The sequence below is a fragment of the Eubalaena glacialis genome, chromosome 5 (assembly GCF_028564815.1).
Source record: "Eubalaena glacialis isolate mEubGla1 chromosome 5, mEubGla1.1.hap2.+ XY, whole genome shotgun sequence".
Classification (NCBI taxonomy): Eukaryota; Metazoa; Chordata; class Mammalia; order Artiodactyla; family Balaenidae; genus Eubalaena; species Eubalaena glacialis.
The window spans coordinates 24378176-24390592 of NC_083720.1; the positions used below are offsets into that span (position 1 = coordinate 24378176).

General features: G+C 32.6%; 1 pseudogene; it reads right to left on the reverse strand.

Annotated features, from left to right (window-relative positions):
* Positions 1 to 1648: 1648 nt before the first annotated feature.
* LOC133091754 (hepatitis A virus cellular receptor 1-like) overlaps positions 1649 to 12417 on the reverse strand; it is a 137797-nt pseudogene continuing 127028 nt past the window's right edge.

Sequence of the window (12417 nt, forward strand, 5' to 3'; positions counted from 1 at the left end):
ACACTATAATATTTTAGAGAAAGAATCTTCCTCAAGCATCCGTGTTTTCTAAGTAAGGGAATAATTCAAAAGCAGGGTTTAGTCTACCGTGATGAATGAAAACACACAATATGTGCATTAGCTTTAGTAACATGTAAATCATCAAGGATGCTTTTAGGAGCCATTTCAACAGAACAGATCTCAGACTTTAGCTTACGCTCTATTTCCCATGCTGTCATCAGCTTTTGTCTTCTGGACATTTGAAACTTTAATGCCGAAGTTTAAAAGCACTCCTTAGATACCAGTTAGGGTGAACTGTGAATGTTCATTTTTTTAAAGTAAAGCAAATGCATTTTTTGGATTACAAACATCTACTTTTAGGTAAAGTGTTAATAAAATAATCCTTTTTACTATAGATTTGATAATTTAGCTCTCAGGTTGGGTGTGTGTGCATCACAGGCTCGTGTGTGTATAAAAATCAATCAATATAAAACAATCAAGTAGAATCAGTGATTTGAAGTAATTAATATTGTCACCTGATCAAAACAGTTATTCAAAATTTGGTCAGACATAAGTTAGTCAAGCTTTTGTTGTGAATAATTTAGAATCAAATAAAATATTTTCAAAATATTTGTACTACACAGTTCAATGTTATGTTGCTCAGAGAGGAAAGGATTTCTATTATCCTCAGTGATGGCCAAACTGCAATCCATCCATTTCACTGAATAAACATAATTTTTCACAGTGCTTAACATCTGTTGTTTTCTGTTTGTTTTTTTAATGCCAGTTACTTCCCATATATAATTCAGGCAAAAGACTTCTTTGACGGGTTAGAAACACTGAAGGAAACAGACTAAAAATAAATATTTATAACTGTGGATATGAAAAATATAACAAGTAAAAAACATCAATTAAAATTTTTTAAAAGCATTAATTATGAGTCTACATATAAATGAAACTAGACAGTTACTAAAAGTCCTTCACATTTTCATTTACTCAGAAAATTAGTCCAATTATCTTTACAGCCATCAGTGAAAGACTGTTTCTGATACTTCTACAAGATGTGCAAGGTTTTTTTGTTTAAATATACAGTCTGAATTTCATCACTATCCTAATGTCTCAAGACAGACTGTAGATAATGGAATCTCAATTGTGTCTTGAAAGATCAAAAACAAAACAAAATTCAGTCTATCCTATAAGAATGGTATATTTACAGAAGAGTTTCTTATTAACTAAATACTTCCCTCTTATCCATTCTACCTCTCAGCTATTTATAAGTTTTATCTATAGTGTAAGATGATAGCCAAATTATCCAATATCAAGTCTTTTTTTCAAAAAATAAATGTTATCTAAAGAAAAAAATGAGAGGTACCATATAGCAAGAGACTTACAAATGCAAAATCATTGAAATTTACTGAACCACTGGTACTAGATATTACTGAAAACTAAGTTTTAAAAGACCCTTGGATTTCTGTAGTGTTTTTTACTTTTCAAAGACTTCTCACCAGTACCATCTCATTGCAATTACCACTACACACCAAGGTAGGTATGGAAATGATTATCTCTAATAGATGAAAACCAAGATATATAACATTTGCAGTTACAATAGAAAAATAAAAACAAGTAAAGAAATAATCATGAAATAATTCCAAGAGAAGCCTTTTAGGTCTCAAATCAGATTTGTTGATTTTACTATATCTCGCTTCTTGACAGCTTTGGTGACCAGGATAGAAAGTTCATTTCCTGTTTCCCCACTGAGTATTCTCTAGAAGGATATAAGATTCATGGGGTCTAAAAACAATATACACTTCTAAATGTTCATGTTTGGTAGAGAGCTCTGCAACAACCAGAAATAGTCAGTTTTAGGATAAAAAATAGGACTATATTATGAACATCATTAACACCACATAGATTTTAACTAGAGGGTCACTCTAACCAATGTCACTGACATGTTGGAATGTTGGGTGAAACTGACACACGAAAATAATTCCAAAGCTTAAAAGGAGTCTCACACAGTGATATTTGGTTACTATCTTTCACAGTCACGGGAACAAAGTCCTAGAGAGCCACTGGGTCTTAATCCATGACATAAAAATCATCCTAAATAATGTGATATCATCAAGTACTTGGACACACATATCTAGTTGCTGCAGTTTGTTTCTTATGTATAAATACATAAGAACCAAAAATGTTAGCAGCACCACAGCAGAAATACTGATTCCAACACAGAGTCCCTTCGTGGAGCTCATGCCTGGATTCTGTGCCAGAGACACTTGAGTTTGTTAGGCTTAAGGCCATTTGAAGACTGTCACCCTGCCATTCCCATCTGTTGCACAAGGGTGCAATGGTGCTGGTAGGTTAGGTCCTTGATTCCTGCAGTGTTTTAGCCTGGGTTTCTCTTGGCTGTGTTGGAGAATGTGATGTAGTTACTGGTTCGTGGTTTTGTGTGGGTGTTGGCATTGGAGGAGCAGAGACTAGATGACATTGGAACAATGGTGTTTCCAGCTGGTTTAATCTCCAGTGGTATGGTGTGTTATCATAAACTATCCCTTGTGCTTAATATGGCAAAAATACAGGCCACTGTTGGCCTCGACTGCACACCCTGTGGCCAAAGACATTCCCTTTTAGGGCTTCCCTGGTGGCGCAGTGGTTAAGAATCTGCCTGCCAATGCAGGGGATGCGGGTTTGAGCCTTGATCCAGGAAGATCCCACATGCCGCGGAGCAACTAAGCCCATGCACCACAACTACTAAGCCTGCGCTCTAGAGCCTGCAAGCTGCAACTACTGAGCCCGCGCACCTAGAGCCCGTGCTCCGCCACAAGAGAAGCCACTGCAATGAGAAGCCCACGCACTGCAATGAAGAGTAGCCCCTGCTCGCCACAACTAGAGAAAGCCGGTATGCAGCAATGAAGACCCAACACAGCCAAAAAATAAATAAATAAACAAACAAATAAATTTATGTATTAAAAAAGGACACATTCCCTTTTAAAATGTAGTCCTTTGCCTTATAATGCCTACGCTTCTGAAAAGTCACATGCGATCCATCAGTCCAAAATAACTGTATCTAAGCATCAAGACATAGGACATGTCCCTCGGCTCCAGTGCACAAGTGTGACCACTGCACTAGCCACTGAGTAGGCGCAGGGTAGCACAACAGGCTAATCCACCACCCCTCTCCCTTGTGAATAAGAAACTAGAACATCTGTCAGGAGGAGTATGAGGCTTGAGATAACTACCTGAGTCACAGTATCCCTGTGTTAGGAGGGAGTTTCTCAGCTTCTTGTTTATAGCCTTTCCTTCCTTCTCATGGACTGTTTGTAAAAGAATCAATTTTTTAAAATTTATTATACATGATTCTTTATATTTCACAATTAAAATGTGAGTCTCTGGTCTGCTGACTGTCAAGTTGTGTTCAAGTCCTGGCCTCATTCTATATCAGTTACGTGGTTTTGTTTTTCCTTCTTTTTACAGTGGATAATGCATTTTTCTTGACAGGGATGTGAAAACATGTTATATACAGTATACAGAAGTGCAAAATGTTTGGGGCACATAATAAAAGTGTAAATTATAATATAACATTGACAACAAAAGCGACAACAATATTATCATTGTTAGTAATTGTATCATTGTCTGCTTGACTTGCAAGTTTATCCTATATCTTCTGTTATGTAACATGCCATGCTGTTTCTTACATAACAAAATGTGTCATTACTTTATTTTTTCTATCCTTACTTTATTATCGTTATACATTCTTGCAATGCTGCTAGTTCGAGTTCTATTTAATTTTCATGAAACTTCAGCTGTTCATACCTAGGAGCATTTTGAAAAGTAATAAACTCCTTTATACATATGCTTAAATGACTCATTAAATAATGCTGCTGTTGTTACAATTTCATAGGCAAAATAGTGATTTTTTAAATACAAAACTTCACCAAAATTCAATATAGAATTCTTTAGGTAAACACTAATATTTGACTGGGAAGTCATGAGTTATATATTTAGGATTAAAGTTATTTTATATCATATTTTCTGATTCAAGAATAAATAAAAATATATACATACATGTTAAATTGCCATCATTACACTTGAAAATGATAGATGAAATAACCTATTTGAAGAAGTTAAATTTGCACACATGGTAACATAATAATTTTCCAGCATTTATATTCTGTTCTATATAGGATATTGTCATTTTCATATGTCTTTTATTTATAGGTAATTTATTTTGATACATTTTAATAATAAAAATATTTTAATTAAGATTTCCATTTTCTTATGTAAAAATTATTTCAGCTACTGAAAATATGGGAGAATAAATGACATAGTTCCAGAGCTCTAAGAACATTTAAAATTTTTCAGTGTCATATATTTGGAAATCATATTAAATTCTTATATAAAATCAAGCTTCCTATGTGTTATTGAAAATTGATATTATGTTAAAATTAATTTAAAAACAGCAAGAAAAGATTGAAACAAAACTGATGGAGGAGTTGTTTACCTATCAGCAGAACATTAGCAATTTCCTCTTACGTTTTAAAATAAAATTTGCTGTATAGAAGTGATTGCATTTGAAATTACTGGTATATTTGAATGCAACTACTAAACCATGAAAAATGAGGCTTCCATTTGCTGGAAAAATAAATTAGGAGGCAATGCTTTGCTAGCAAAGTCATTTGAGCACCTCAGTTCATGTCTATTCATGGTACCATTAACAGATGTCTTTGTTAACACTGTGAGCTGCCTTATGATGTTGTTGTATTCAGCATTACTTTACAGCTAAAGTGAATGTAGGCAACTTGTTCCAGGATATAATTAAATGAACCCTGATATAGAAATCCTGTGGGAAATTATCCAATAGTTTTACCAACATAACTAATCTTCTTATGAAATCATAATTCCCACTACATTTTTAGAGCTATTGAAAGTATTAACATCATCATTTCTCTGTTCCTATCTCAGAAAATCACAAAAATATAAAACAGTATAGCAAGTGAGACATTCTGTTGGAAAAATGTTTTTACTTCTAAAATGAAAGTAATATAAAGTGAATATGAAGCAGGTTGTAGGTTGCTTGTTGACACTAAAAATACCTTTCTTAAAAAAAATAAATTTCTCTAAGTTAATGACATGATGCTAGTGACCAGAACACTATAAGAAAGGCAAATTATTCAAGGAAAAAAATCAAAAGTGATGTGGCCTTTACTAATCATCTCTTGGTATCAAATTCCTAAGAAATATTTAAGAACTCATATGTAGTACATATTCAGTGAAACAGTCCTGTATATGAGTACCTGACCACACTTGTGTACCATGCCTGTCGGAAACTGTATATAGTAGAAAAAATTCAACAACTGTTAGAGTTTAGGCAATTCATTTAATTTCAAAACACTGATTCTTCACTGTGAAATGAGAATAATAATAGCTACCTTGCACTGTAGTGAGGATTTAACTAGATAAGAACTAAAACATGTCTAGTTTTAGTATTTCTAACGTAGCATTTCTAAAAGTTGGTGAGTATATTCTATTCATTGTTTTGACATTGGTCTTCAGAGGGGGGAGAAAAAGGCCTATAAATCAGTAATACTAGGAACATCTAAAAATATATGGGCTTGTGAAAGTGAAAACTAAAAATGATCAATTAAATATCCCTTCATGTACTTGACTCAATATTACATTAAAAGCAATAGTTGATAATTATTTATTACTGAGAGTTCCTAGGCCATGTTATTCACAGAGAGATTACAAGGAAACAAACAAAACTCCAAAAGATTAGGTAAACTTTAGGCATAGGGAGTACAGTTCTTGCCTCTTACCTATTTTTTTTGCCCAAGATATGAATTTTCTTTGTGTAAATTTGGACCACATTTACTCTACACTATCAGTAGTCTGTCATTATTTACTAAACACAACTGGAATCTTTCTCTCGTAAATATGCCACATAATTCTATTCTTCAACTTGGAATTTGACATTCCTAGGTGTATGCTAATAAAGTTTTAAGAAGTGCATTCATGTATATTCAGTCTCCATGTATACACTGAGTCCCTTCTTATGTGCTTATACAGAAGTATCACAACTGGTCTGTGTTGTTAAGGACAGATAAAAATATAGTATACCATGAGACAGAATCTACTACCTGTAGGAGATAGGTCCTGAATACTGAAGTATTAATGAGTCACAAAGCTACATGAATAAAATATAGAATAATTTCAAAGAAGATGAGGCGAAATATAATTTTAGGCAAAATAATGTCCCAAAGTACTTCTAAAATTAAATAAAGCTGAACCTAAAATTTTGCTATCATTAAAGTTAAGATGCTTTTCTCTTTTTAACATAGCATCCCTTGGTATAAAAAATGTGATTAAATAATTTATAGAAAAGTTTCTGAATTTTTGTCACAAGGCTGTAGTGATTTTAATAATAGAGTTTGTCTTTTTTCTCAATACATTGACTATTATATCTAAAAGGTTAAGCAGAAACATATGGAAAACTTGTATGTCCAATTATATTTATTTTTGTATCATATATAAAGCTTGCAACTTTAGAATCATCTCAAAATTACTTATAATTAATTTTTGAGAAGGTAATTGATTCTCAGAGCTGGAAAGAAACTTACATGTATGTAATTCAAGTCTCAAATTATACAGTTGAGGAAACTCAAGTGGAGAAAGCAAATATTTACCCTGTTCTTTCTGATGTAGTTAGTGGTGGAATTGGACTTAAAACCCCACTGTCTAGCTGGAAGTCTAGAATATTTACACTCTAATCTTCAATCAAGAAAGACTTTACTTTTTAATAATAAAATCTTATAATACACTGATGATAGAATTGGGATATAATTAAATGTTTCTTGCACTGTATTAAATGTCTAAGACACTAGTATAACCCACTTTACTTGATTTTAAAATATTAACACACTTCTTAATGTTTCTTAATGATATATTGATTTTATCAAATACCAAAAAATTCTGACTGTGAGGTGAAGAATAGTGTGGAATCTGGGACATCAATTAAAAAACTATTGCAGAAAATCCATACGGCTTAGACTAAGATATTACAGTTAAGGTGACTTAATTGTGAACCAAGAAAGCAATTCAGATATATGTGTTGGGAGAGAGGTGTCCAGAATGATTCTAAACTTTACACTGAGCAATTGGAAGGGTGAAGTTATTCCTAGTTATGAAGAGGAGAACTACAGATGGAGTGAGTTTGAAGTCAGAATGGTATAACATAAGAAATGCATCTTTAGACATGTTAATTTTGAGATTAATTGTACCTCCAAGTTCCTATGCTGAGAATGTTTTGTGACATAAAACTTCAAAAGTTGGCAGATCGGCTAGGGCTTGGAGATATAAGTTTGGGGAAATCACCACATAAATGATACTTAAATCCAAGAGATAGGATGAAATCCCCAAGGGAGAGGATAAAGCAAAAGATGAAGGAATAAGGAGGGAAACCTGGAATTTTCTAATCATAACAGGTTGGAGTAAAACAAAAGGTGAGACAGAACAGTGTGGTGTGCTGGAGGTAAAGTGTGTAAAAAATGTGCAGTTATTCCTGTGACCTATAGTAGTCTTCGATGAGCTTGATGGAAACAGTTTTGGTGAAACCATGTGGATAAAGCTGAATCAAACAAGGGTTAAGAGAGGATGGAAAAAGAAGCATTGAAGACATCAATTCTTTCAAGGACTTTTTGCTCCAAGGAGAGGGGAGCAGAGAAAAGAGGGGTGGTATCTAGAAGAAGAAATATTATTAAAATAGAGCATATTTATATATGCTTGGAAATTATTTAGTAAAGAAATAAATAAATGATGTAGATAAGTAACAGGAGAATTGTGAGACTGAGGACTTTAAATAAAAAGAATGGACCTCAGTATATATTTCAAAGGACCTGAGACAGGAGCAGCAACAGTTAACCTATTGCAACCGTTAAGGAAGCAGAAAATAAAGGTATGGATACTACTAGGTGAGTCACTGAATACTGAGAATATGTGGAGCTCCTTCTAATTGCTAAATTTTTTTCAGTTAAACATGGAGCAAGGTTATAAATTAAGAAGATGTACAGAGAAATCGTACATTTCAGGAAATTTCAGGAAATTTCAGGAAATAGGTGTGAAATAGTTGTCAAGGAGAAGGTGAGAGTAAAAATCAAAAGAACCAGTTAAATTGCTCAATAGCAGTATGAAGTTAATAGTAACAAATTCAAAGAATAACTTATATGCCTGATCATCTTTCTTTGGGGTTGTTCCCTCAAAAGTGTTCATCAACTCAACATTTGACAATTACCAAACTAAATTATCTAGCATTTATTTTCTCTTATGTTAAGCGCCTATCAGCATTTTAGTTGATTTTCAACATACAGTAAAGATCTTCATTCCTTTAGAGGAAAACCTGAATCTAAACTAATGATTTTCTGTCAATGAAATTTAAGACACAATTATAGGATAACAGAAATCTTGCCTAAGTGCTACATCTTAACTGATTGACACATTTTAATCAGTACCTACGGACATTAATTTTATATTTTGTAAAAATAAAATGATTTTTAGATTTGAAAAGATTAAAAATACCTCAGTCAAATCATTTTAGAGGTAACTATTGTATTTCCCATATACAATTTTGAAATAGCTTAAATTTATGTCGGTGCTTAGCTTAAAATAATAACAACAACAACAGAAGTTAATTATTCTTGGGTAAAGTCCCATCATCCAAGCTATCAAAAGTATTTATTAGGATTGTTCCTGCCATGATCTTGTCCTTCCTCCATGTAGCCCCACCTCAACCTACACATACATATTTTCTTTGCTAGTTAAATACCATGAAGTTTAATCATAGAAAAATATTTCTTATCATTTAAGTATAAAAATTCCAATTTTGAGATCTTGCTAGTGCTAACAAAAGCTCTATTTGAAGAATATTGTCATTTACTCTTTTTACTGAGTGATATATTTGACAATCTTTGTCTTAGTCACTATAGTAATTAAAGAAAAAGAGGCTATCCAATTACTGACTTTTAGAACCAGGAGTTTTCTATGTTATCATTTGAAAAATTGAATAATGATGTGATATCAACTACCACTGGGCAAAAAAAATTCCAGTGCCTTTCTAATAACATGGGTTTTAGTCAATAAAATAAAATATTTACCCTATAAGATACTTTTCCTTATAAAGTGAATTTAATAATAAGATACCAAAAGTTGCTAAGTACTTAATAGTAGCATTAATTTCTGAACTATATTTTAAAATATTATTTGAACATATTTAACATATTAAACAGGAAAATACTAAATGTAATACAAGTTATTTTTGTTTCATGCTATGGCTGTTATGGCATATTATGGATATTATGCTCTTTTAAAATTTAAATAGAACATATGAACTCTACAGCATATATATATATATATACACACACACACACACACATACATATATACACATACAACTAAGAGAATTAAATATCTGCTCATGTAATAAAATCTGAATTACTAATACAGTACCAAGGAAATTGAGGTTCTTATTCCTACCAAATTAAGTCAACTTTCAATTTGCTCTGAAATATCCATTTATAAATATCTAATTTTTCTTGTAGATAGTCTAAGAAAATATTTATTCTTAATATTTACAGCGTAAATAAATTTAGCAAGTTTTAAGTTTTCTGGAGAAAGAAATGACACCACCTAAATTACATTTTTTATTGTCTTTAAGTTCAATTTTGCAGTTATTAACTCCTTTAAAAATCATATTAGTTTAACATACTTTCATGATAAAAACACTCAACAAACCAGGAACAGAAGGAATACCACAACATACTTGAGTCCACCATAGAATAAAAACCCACTGCTAAAATCATACTCAATGGTAAAAGACTGAATGCTTTTCCTCTAAGATCAGGAACAAGATAAGTATGCCCAGTTTTACCACTTCTTTTCAAGATAATTTTGGAAGTTATGGCCAGAGCAATTAAGGAAGAAAAAGAAATAAAAGTCCCCCAAATTGGAAAGGAAGAAATAAATTTACCTCTGTTCACAGATGACATGATCTTATTTGTATAAAATCTTGAGTCTACAAAAAAAAATAACCAAACGGTTGGAACAAATAAATGAATTCAGCAAAGTTGAAAGATATAAAACATACAAAAATTCAATTTCTATACACTAACAGTGAACAATCCAAAAAGGAAACTAAGAAAACAATTCCATTTACAGTAACATCAAAAAGAATAAAATCCTTAGGAATAAACTTAACCAAGGAGTTGAAAGACTTGTGCACTGAAAACTTCATAATATTGCTGAAAGAAATTAAAGATGTCACAAATATATGGAAAGACATCTCGTTTTCATGGATTAGAAGACTTAGTGTTGTTAAGACGTCAACACTGTGTAAAGCAATCTGCAGATTCAATGCAATCCCTATCAAAATTCTGTTGAGAATTTAGCTAAACTACTCCATAATATTGCTGCCTCAGCATCTATTTTGCCCTTGAACTGACACCAGCCCCTCCTGTGAGAGCACGCCCTGGGCAACAGTCTGCAAAGTCACAAGAAAGTGTAAATTCCTGATAGGACTCCCCCAAAGCCCCTGGTGACTAGTGTCTCTTCTGCCTCCCAGTTCCTTCCCCTTGTGTACCCTTTAGATAAGCCCACTGTTGAGCTGACTGAAACCTCACCACCACCGTGTTCTCAGTATCTATGACTCTGTTTCTGTTTTCTTATATTTGTTTATTTATTTTGATTTTTAGATTCCACATATAAGTGAAATCATACAGTACTTGTCTTTTCTCTGTCTGACTTATTTCATTGAGTATTATACCCTCTAGGTCCATCCATGTTGTCACAAATGGCAAGATTTCATTCCTTTTTATGGCTGAGTAATATTCTATTGTGTGTATATGTGTGTGTGTGTGCCACATCTTCTTTTTTAAATTTTTTTGAAGTATAGCTTGTTTATAATAATTCATTAGCTTTAGGTATACAGCATAGTGATTCAGATATTTTTTCAAATTATATTTCATTCTCAGTTATTATATTTAATATAATTCCCTGTACTATACAGTAAATCCTTTTTGCTTATCTATTTTATGTATAGTAGTTTGTATCTGTTAATCTTATAATGGTAATTTGTCTCTGCTTCCCCACTTCTGCCCTTGGGTAACTATAAATTTGTTTTCTATGTCTGTGAGGCTATTTCTGTATTGTATCTAGATTCACTTGTATTATTTTTTAGATTCCATATATAAGTGGCATCCTATAGTATTTGTCTTTGTCTGACTTATTCCCCTAAGCGTAATATTCTCTAGGTCCATCCATGTTGCTGCAAATGGCAAAGTCATTCTTTTTTATGGCTGAGTAATATTCCATTGTATATACATATATACCACATCTTCTTAAGCCAGTCATCTGTTGATGGACAGTTGAATTGTTTCCAAGTCTTGGATATTATAGATAATGCTGCTATGAACACTGGGCTGCATGTATCTTTTCTATAGAGTTTCTGTCTTTTCCAGATATGTGCCCAGGAGTGGGATTGCTGGATCATATGGTAGCTCTTCTTTTAGTTTTTTAAGGAACCTCCATACTGTTTCCCATAGTGGCTGCACCAATTTACATTCCCACAAACAGTGTAGAAGGGTTCCCTTTTCTCCACAGCCTCTTCAGCATTTATTATTTGTAGATTATTTTATGATAGACATTCTGACAGGTGTGAGGTGATACTTCATTGTAGTTTTGATTTTCATTTCCTAATAATTAGTGATGTTGAGCATCTATATACAGAGTATCATGTCATCTGCAAACAGTGACTGTTTTACCTCTTTCCTTCCAATTTGTGTAATATTTATTTCTTTTTCTTGTCCTATTGCTGTGGCTAGTACTTCCAATACTATGTTGAAGTGAACAGGTGAGAGAGTGGGCTTCCTTGTCTTGTTCCTGAATTTAGCAGCGAGGATTTTGGCTTTCCACCTTTGAGTATAATGTTGACTATGGGTTTGTCATAAATGGCCTTTATTATGTTGAAATATGTATCCTGTATAAACACTCTGGTGAGAGTTTTTATCATAAATGGATGTTAAATTTTATCAAATGTTTTTCTATATCTGTTGAGATGATCATGTGATTTTTTTCTTTCCTTTTGTTAATGTGGTGTATCACAGTGATTGATTTGCATATGTTGAACCATTCTTGTGCTCCTGGAATGAATCCAACTTGATCATGGTGTATGATCCTTTTTATGTTTTGTTATATTTGGTTTGCAAATATTTTGTTGAGAATTTTTGCATCTATATTCATCGAAGATATTGGTCTGTAATTTGCTTTTTTTGTACTTTGGTTTTTGTATCAGGGTGATGGTGGCTTCATAGAATGATTTTGGGAGTTTTCCTTCCTCTTCAATCTTTTGGAAAAGTTTAAGAATAGGTATAAGTTCTTCTTTGTATGTTCGGTAGA